The sequence below is a fragment of the Chiloscyllium plagiosum genome, chromosome 3 (assembly GCF_004010195.1).
Source record: "Chiloscyllium plagiosum isolate BGI_BamShark_2017 chromosome 3, ASM401019v2, whole genome shotgun sequence".
Taxonomy (NCBI): Eukaryota; Metazoa; Chordata; class Chondrichthyes; order Orectolobiformes; family Hemiscylliidae; genus Chiloscyllium; species Chiloscyllium plagiosum.
This window is the reverse complement of record NC_057712.1, coordinates 95,204,387-95,213,860: the sequence shown is the minus strand read 5'-3', so window position 1 is coordinate 95,213,860 and position 9,474 is coordinate 95,204,387.

The window sequence follows — 9,474 nt, the reverse complement described above, 5'->3', positions numbered from 1 at the left end:
GGCCTATCACCCTCACCTTGACCTCCCTCCATCTATCGCATTTCCAACGCCCCTCCCCCAAGTCCCTCCTCCCTACCTTTTATCTTAGCCTGCTGGACACACTTTCCTCATTCCTGAAGAAGGGCTTATGCCCGAAACATCGATTCTCCTGTTCCTTGGATGCTGCCTGACCTGCTGCGCTATTCCAGCAACACATTTTCAGCCCTGTCAAGAATTATCCCTGACTTTGGAAAATTCTGAGGTTAGAAGACCAAATATATGATTGAATTTTAGGTAACTGACTTCCAAAGGATGGACAGTCAAGACAAACAACATTGCTTTGACTTGAAGCATTTCTATTTGGTATGATAAAACACAATCCATGACAACATCAAACTAACTTCATGAAAATTATTGTATAGTAATGTATTGAAAAGTAATAATTCTTCACAGTGCTCCAAACCGATTGGGAGCTCTTCATTATTGTCTGACCTCTAGATGGTTCTCTTAAAACTCTTTAAGATGCTGTCAATCATTATAGATGCTGGGAATGTACATTTTCAACCAATGAACGAATTCCATGGCAACTATTAGTTTCCAGCTTTCACTGTTGGATTACAGCAATCAAGATTTGTTTTTATTTATTAGTTTTTGCCAAGTTTCTTTTCATCCCTGTATTGAATTAACAAAATATCTTGTTCAATTTCAAAATGCCTCGAAAAAACTGACCTTTTAGAAATCTTTTGTAAGAAAAACAGCATTTGAAATAGCGTTCAAAAATAATGGCTTGATTAATCAACATCATACCTTGGAAAGTGAAGTTATTCCTGTCTCTTTTCTAGCTTTGGTCAGCTTCTGCACAGATTTTACAATGTTAGAGGAATCATTGAGCAAATACTGAAGAGACACACATGGCAACATTGGTTAAGAATAATAATCAGAGCAAACAGCTGATTATTTTTCTTTTGTCCCCAACACCCTATTTATATCACACCATTATCTAGGCAAATTAGAATATATGACTTGAAAGTTGTATATTTTTCACAATAGATAGTTTGCTGCTGAGAGTATCACTCCCTATTTGAGCTGCCATTTCGATCTGGGCATGTATGATGGAATGCAACAGCATACGATGGGCTATTGCATCTGCCATGCTTTAGTTGCTCTTTGAATGAGATTTATTTTATTCATTCACAGGATGTGGGTATCGCTGGACAGGGCAGCATTTATTGTCCATCCCTAAATGCTAAAAGGATAGTCAAGAGGCAGGCACATTGTGCTGGGTCACATATTGGCCAGGTAAGGCTGGCAGTTTCCTTCCTTACAAGACATTAACGAACCAGATGGATTTCCCCATCAATTGACAATGGTTTTATGGACATGGTTATACTCTTAATTTTAGATTTGGTTTATTGAATTTAAGTTCCACCATCTGCCATGGTGGGATTCAAATTTGGATCCCGAGAACATTAACTTGGTCTTGAAATAAATAGTTTAGCAATAATATCACAAATGCCATGACAATACAATGAGGCCATCATCTCTCCTTATATTTAAATTCAGACTATTCAAACAGCTCCTCTTTCAACTTATCCCTGTAAACCTGAATAATTTCATTTTTCAGAGATATATATTTATAAGCATATCCAATTGCATTGTGATTGTTACTGTTAGGGTGAATTGTTCCCCGTACAGATAAGAAAAGTGAATTGACATCCTGTTAGTGCACCAGTCTCTTGGTACATGACTGAAGTATCAGCCTAAAATTATGTACTTTATGTCAGTGGAGTTGTTTTTGACCCTATAACCTGCTGACACAGGTGAGTGCACTATCACCTTGATACAGTTGGCACCTGATACATAGCAAAGTGATAGGCTTTTGCAAAGGAAATTGGACATTTATGTCTTATTAACATGATAAAAATTCAGCAACATTTATTATTCAGCATAAAGACTGTTAAGATTCTTTAAACTGGATCAGGTAATGAATTTAGCTGACAGCATATTGTGGAGTCATGCTCTTACGTTGCAGCACGAGCTTTGCATAGAAAATACTTGATGGTGCTGGCGTGCAACAACAGAAGATGAGGAAGACAATTTAATGCTCTTCACCAGGACAATGGTGGTAGTTTGGGAAACGTTTAATCAGATGGAAGGGTGGTGAGTAAGTAGTGGGAACCCTGTTACCTTTCACCTTGACCCCACTTAATTTCATGTTGGGAAGCCTCATGGATGGATGTTGCCAATTGAGACCCTTAAGTAGGCATTGACACTGGTATTTGTCCAACAGGGCGCGAAGGATTTACTATGGAAGATGTCCAAAAGCAGTGCCTGCCGTAGTTTCTTGCAGGCTTCTGGGAGATAGCAGGAGGAGTGGGGGAGGAGTGGAAAGGTTTAATAGGTGCCATGGGAGTGGAGATCCCTTGGCTGAAGGCTTGATCAAGGAAAATGAGGTCTCACTAAAAGACAACCCTTCACATTGCTGCGGACCTCTGTCATCCCCACCCTCATCCTGTGACCCTCCTTCCAATATACAAGTATGTCGTTATGTCTTATTCAGTCAAGCACATAAAAAAATATAGAATTCAAAATATTTTCAGATTTAGGATGTGTTGTTTCATAACAGAAATGAAATGCATGCTCTTTACAAATAAGGTTTGAGCAGAAATTGGGTGTGCCATTTTGTATCGGGTTGTATTGGCATCGTCATTGTTCTACAGTGTTGTTGTTGATTTTTCTTCTGTTCTAAATTATTGTGAGATAGATTTTCCTGCTATTGCATTGGATTATATGGAAACCAACATGGGCAAGTTCGTGGAGGGAAATTGGGTGAGCTGAGATTCTTTGCACTTGATTTACATCTCCACTCAGACAGATAATGGAAGAAGCGGTGATTATGGTACCTGTGTAACATATAAATCAAAACAAAATCAACCCATTTGTGTATGTCTTCTAATTTTTCTACCTTTTCTTCACTCTTGGAAGATGACTTTTTGAACTGTAGCACTAATTCATGAGTTTCACAGTACAGTAGTGAACTGCTCTTCAATTGTGCATCTAATTTGGCAAGGCATTCAAATATGACAAGAAACATCCAACAAAACATTCTCACATTGTCTTGACTAAATAGTTACAAGTGTGCTCACTGTGGCATTGATAACAATCAAGAAATTGACACTTTCTCCTCCTAGATGGTGACAGTGAAGGCAAATTTAGTACTTCGGATACTATGTTAGTGCTTTACTAAGAAGCATTATTTCAGTTTGGATTTATTGAAAAATACAAAGCATTTTTGTTAACCAGTGTTTATTTTCAGATATGTTTTAATTTTTTTTCACATTTGTTAAATATCAAATGGTAAATGTAAGCCAGATCTCATACGTCCATGGTAAGGGCTAAGTAAATTGCTGGATGGTAACATTTTGCTTGGATTATGGGGAGTTGCCTCTGTGGACAATGATTGGACCAATTTCAAGTTTTACTGCACCACATTAGCATAAGTACAGCAGCGCTCTTTTAAAGTAAATTTGTAAACAGCCATGCTATTATGTTTCTCATTAGCAAGAAGAATACAGAGATAAGTGGTAGCTGCCTCTGCACAATAGGCACCCCTGTTGCATGTATATTAATCCAAGCGTTCAAAAGGCTAATCGCTACAGACCGATCTACAAAGCATCTTATTTCATTATCAAATTTCTCCATTGGACTCAGCCAGGCTTGTCTGATCTCCAGGCTTTCTCAATAACTATTTTATTCTTAACATTTCACTAGCCAGCATTCCAAAGGAGGAGTAAGTGGAAGAATGAAATGCTAATTTCTTTATCCTTATCAAGTACCCATGGGAAAGGTCACAGGTAATTTCTACAGGTGCACATTCTATAATAGCAACTCTGTGCTATTAGCTGGAAAAGAAAAGCACAGTGCCGAGTGTGGTCTCTGCTTGAAAACGAAATTGGCAATGACTGACCACCAAGAAGGAAATGGAAGAAAGGGCTAACCCTTTTCATTTTTGCCAAGGTCGAACTGAAACAGTGAGATTTTTTTGAGAAAAGCACCAAGATAAGATTACATGGTCATTGAGAAGTCATTTTTTTATACACACAGCAGTGGGAGTAGAAACCTTTTGTCTTTACAACTAAGTAAATTCAAGGTGTGCCTCATCTTCACGTGGAATATACAGCAATTAAGAGGCTGTTCAGCCTAATTAGTCTGAACCATTTGTAAATGTCGCATTCCAGGATTTATCATTAATCAGGATAGATGTTGCAGGCTTCAACATTCACAAGCATAAAACTAGATCTTTTTCAATGATTTTACAGACAAGCCAATTTTCTCCAGTTTTATTATTGTGTCATTCTGTTTCACAGGAGTACATGAGTCTGGAAACAAAATTAGGAATCACTTGCTATCTGATTAATAAGATTATTGTCAGTTATCTTAAGTACAAAACTTAACAAATTAACATCAATGGGACACCACCTTCATGAAATATGTTAGATGAAGTATTTTTAGTTTGCTGACAAACACATCATTGAATGACCAGTCACATCAAGATCTAAGACCATAAGAGGTAGGTGCTGAAGAAAGCCATTTGGTTCATCAATACTTCTTTGCTATTGAATGAGATCATGACAGATGTGGTAATCATCAACTCTGCTTCACTATCTTTACCCCATAAACCTTGAATAGAAGTCTGTCCAATACAGCATTGAATGTATTTAACAATCAAGCTGCTACAGCCCTTTGCGGCAAAGAATTTGACATACTCACTACTTTCTGAGAGAAGACACTCCTCCTCCTTGCCTCTTACTACACTGTCTGGCTCTTGACTCTTCTACAAGAGGGAGAAAGTGAGGACTGCAGATGCTGGAGATCAGAGTCAAGAGTGGGGTGCTGGAAAAGCACAGCAGGTCAGGCAGCATCTGAGGAGCAGGAGAATCGATGCTTCAAGCAAGTGCCCTTCATTGGGAATGAGCCTTGTGAGCCAAGGGGGTGAAGAGATAAATGGGAGGGGGAATGGGGCTGAGGGGAAAGGTAGCTGAAAGTGTGATAGGTAGACAGAGGTGGGGGTTAGAGAGGTGGGTGCAGTGGATAGGTGGGAAGGAAGATGGACAGGTAGGAAAGGTCATGGGGGCAGCACCGAGTTGGAAGGTTGGAACTGGGATAAGGTGGGGGAAGGGGAGATGAGGAAACTGGTGAAATCAACATTGTTGCCATGTGCTTAGAGGGTCACAAGATGGAAGATGAGGCATTCTTCCTCCAGGTGTCGAGTGGTTAGGGTGTGGTGATGGAGGAGGCCCAGAACTGACACGTCCTTAGTGGAGTGGGAGGGGGAGTTGAAGTGTTCGGCCACGGTTTGGTGGGGTTGGTTGGTGTGCGTGTCCCGGAGATGTTCTCTGAAGTGCTCTGTGAGTAGGCGTCCTGTCTCCCCAATGTAGAGGAGACCGCAGTGGGAGCAACGGATACAGTAAATGACATGTGTGGAAGTGCAGGTGAAACTCTGATAGATGTGGAAGGCTCTTTTGTGGCCTTGGACGAAGGTTTGGAGGGAGGTGTGGGCGCACGTTTTGCAATTCCTGCGATGGCAGGGGAAGTTGCCAGGAGGAGAGAGTGGATTGGTGGGGGGAGTGGACCTGACAAGAGAGTTGTGGAAGGAATGGTCTTTACGGAAAGTGGATAGGATATCGGTTAAGGCCATTCCCTCTGCAACTCTCTTGTCAGGTCCACAACCCACCCACCCCCCCCACCACCACCAACCCACCCTCTCCTGCCGGCACCTGCTCCTGCCACCGCAGGAATTACAAAACCTGCGCCCACATCTCCTCCCCCACCTCACCTCACCTTCGTCCAAGGCCTCAAAAGAGCCTTCCATATCTATCATAGTTTTACCTGCCTTTCCACATATGTAATTTCCCGTATCCGTTGCTCCCGATGCTGTCCCCTCTACAATGGGGAGACAGGATGCCTCTTTGCAGAGCGCTTCAGAGAACATCTCTGGGACACCTGCACAACCAAATCTATTACCCCTTGGCCAAACACTTCAACTCTCCCTCCTATTCTGCCAAGGACATGCAGGTCCCGGGCCTCCTCCATCGCCACACACTAACTTGGCGGAAGAACGCCTCATCTTCCATCTTGGGACCCCGGTCATGTTGTGCCTGTACAGGACATTGGTTAAGCCACTGTTGGAATATTGCGTTCAATTCTGGTCTCCTTCTTATTGGAAAGATGTTGTGAAACTTGAAAGGGTCCAGAAAAGACTTACAACGATGTTGCCAGGGTTGGAGGATTTGAGCTATAGGGAGAGGTTGAACAGGCTGGGGCTGTTTTCCCTGGAGCGTCGGAGGCTGAGGGGCGATCTTGTAGAGGTTTATAAAATCATGAGGGGCATGAATAGGGTAAATAGACAAAGTCTTTTCCCTGGGGTGGGTGTCCAGAACTAGAGGGCATAGGTTTAGGGTGAGAGGGGAAAGATATAAAAGAGACCTAAGAGGCAACTGCAACATTTAAAAGGCATCTGGATGTGTATATGAATAGGCAGGGTTTGGAGGGATATGGGCCAGGTGCTGGCAGGTGGGACTAGGTAGGTTTGGGATATCTGGTCGATATGGATGAGTTGGACGGAACTGTCTGTTTCCGTGCTGTACATCTCTATAACTCTATAACCACACAGCATCAATGTGGATTTCATCATTTTCCTCATCTCCCCTCCCCCCACCTTATCCCAGATCCAACCTTTCAACTTGGTACCGACTTCATGACCTGTCCTACCTGTCCATCTTCCTTCCCACCTATCTGCTCCACCTACCGCTCCAAACTAACACCATTACCCCCACCTCCATCTATCTATTGCACTTTCAGCTACCTTCCCCCCAGCCCCACCAACCTCCCATTTATCTCACCACCCCCTCAGCTCACAAGCCTCATTCCTGATGAAGGGCTTTTGCTTGAAACGTCAATTCTCCTGCTCCTCAGATGCTGCCTGATCTGCTGTGCTTTTCCAGCACCCCACTCTCGACTCTTCCACAAGAGGGAATAACTTTTCCACATCCACCCTATCCAGTCCATGATGAATCTTGTATGCTTTAATAAGGTTGCATCTCATTCTTTTGAATTCCATTGAATACAGGTCCAACCTACTCAAAGTCACTTCATAAGAAAACTCCTCCAATCTCAGAATTAACCCAGTGAACTGTCTCTGGATGACGTCCAATGCCTATATGTATTTCATAGAGTCATAGAGATGTACAGCACGAAAACAGACCCTTTGGTCCAATTTGCCCATGCTCAACATAGATCATAAACTAATCTAGTCCCATTAGCCAACATTTAACCCATATCTGTCTAAACCCTTCCTAATCATACACACATCAAGTCGCCTTTTAAACGTTGCAATTGTACCAAGTCTCTACCACTTCCTCTTGTACTAATTCCATACACGCACTACCCGCTACATGAAAAAGTTGCCTCTCAGGTCCTTTTTAAATTTTTTCCTCTCTCACCTGAAACCTATGCCGTCTAAGTTTTGGACTCTCCAGCCTAGGAAAAAGACTTGGCTGTTCACTTTGTGGGTGGTACAGTGGCATAGTGGTTAGCACTGCTGTCTCACAGCGCCAGAGACCCCGGTTCAATTCCTGCTTCAGGCAGCAGTCTGTGTGGAGTTTGCACATTCTCCCCGTGTCTGTGTGGGTTTCCTCTGGGTGCTCTGGTTTCCTCCCACAGTCCAAAAATGTGCAGGTTAGGTGGATTGGCCATGCTAAATTGTCCTTAGTGTAGGATGAAGGGGTAAATGTTGGGGAATGGGTCTGGGTGGGTTGCTCTTCAGAGGGTCGGTGTGGACTTGTTGAGCCAAAGGGCCTGTTTCCACACTGTAAGTAAGTAATCATGTAAACTCTATCCATGGTCCTCATGATTTTATAAACCTCTATAATGCCACCTATCAACCTCTGATGCTTCAGGGAAAACAGCCCCAGGCTATTCAGCCTCTCTTTATAGCACAGACCATCCAATCCTGGCAACATCCTTGTAAAGTTTGTTTGAAACCTTCAAGTTTGACAACATCCTTCCTAAAGCAGGGAGACCAGAACTGAATGCTGTATTCCAAAATATTCTAAATTTCCTTAAAGAAGAGAACTAAAACTGTCACAATTTTCTCAGTGTAGAGTAATTAATGTTTTGTACAGTCTTAGCAAGACTTCTCTAATTTAATTCTCCTATCCCTTTGAAATAAAGGCCAACATTCCATTAGCCTTCCCTTATACCTACTGAACCTGTACGCTAGGTTTTTGTGCTTTATGCATTAAGACTGCTAAATTAATGTGCTGTAACTTTCTGCAGGCTTTCTCCATTTAAAACTGTTCTGCTTTTCAATTTTCCTCCTGTCGACATGCATAACCTCACATTTTCCCACATTACATTCCATATGCCAAGTTTTTGTCCACTCACTTCACCTGTCCATATCTCTCTGCAGAGCTTGTCACCCTCGCTACTTGCCTTTAAAATTATTTTGTGTCATCTGCAAACTTTCGTTCCCCTCACCCAAGTCAGCAATGTATATTGACAATAATTGTGGCTCCAGCACTAATCTCCCTGTGGCCCTTTCTAATTACAGTTTGCTATTCTGAAAATATCACCTCTGTCCCAGGTCTCTGTCTTGTATTTGTTAGTCAATTCTCTAATCATGTTCATAAACCCCACCCCGCCCAACAGTATGGGCTTTTATTTTATTATGTGTGGTACTATATTTTTGAAATTCAAAAATATTACATCTACTGGCTCCCCTTTATTTATCTGACTTGTTATTTGTTACCTCCTTAAAGAATTCTAAGGAATGTGTGTAGCTTGATTTTCCCTTCATGATGCTGCGTTAGTTATGTTTGATTATATTATGTATTTCTAAACAGTATGCTATTAAATCCTTTATAACAGTCTTAACCTTTTCCCAATGACAAGTGTTAAGGCACCTGTCCTAGAGTTAGCTGCATTTTGTCTCCTTGCCTTTTGAACAAGAGTTTTACATTGGCAATTTTCTAATCCTCTGGGCCTTTTCCCTCATTACTATCTAAATTCACCTCATTAATATAAAGGTTCCTATTCTACCATCGGCTGGATAGAAATTAGAAGCCAACACAAGGCAGGCTAGATACCTGGTAACTCTGGCTCTTCACTTACTCTTCCTGAACTCCACCTTGGACACTCAGCACCTGCATCTCAGCACAGGCTCCAAGGACACTTGCTACTTATACTTCATGTCCACGGATGCAGGCAGGTAACACATGCTAAGCCTCTGTGCATTATCTCTGATCTCTGATCTATTTACAGTACAATTCTGCACCACCATCCTGAACTTTGAAGCACACTACCTCCTCTCATTATAACCTTGCTGCATGAAGAGTTTTTGCTTTGGGACAGGGACCAATTTTAGAGATTGGTCCAGCAGGCTAAGATAAAAGGTAGGGAGGAGGGACTTGGGGGAGGGGCGTTAGAAATGCGATA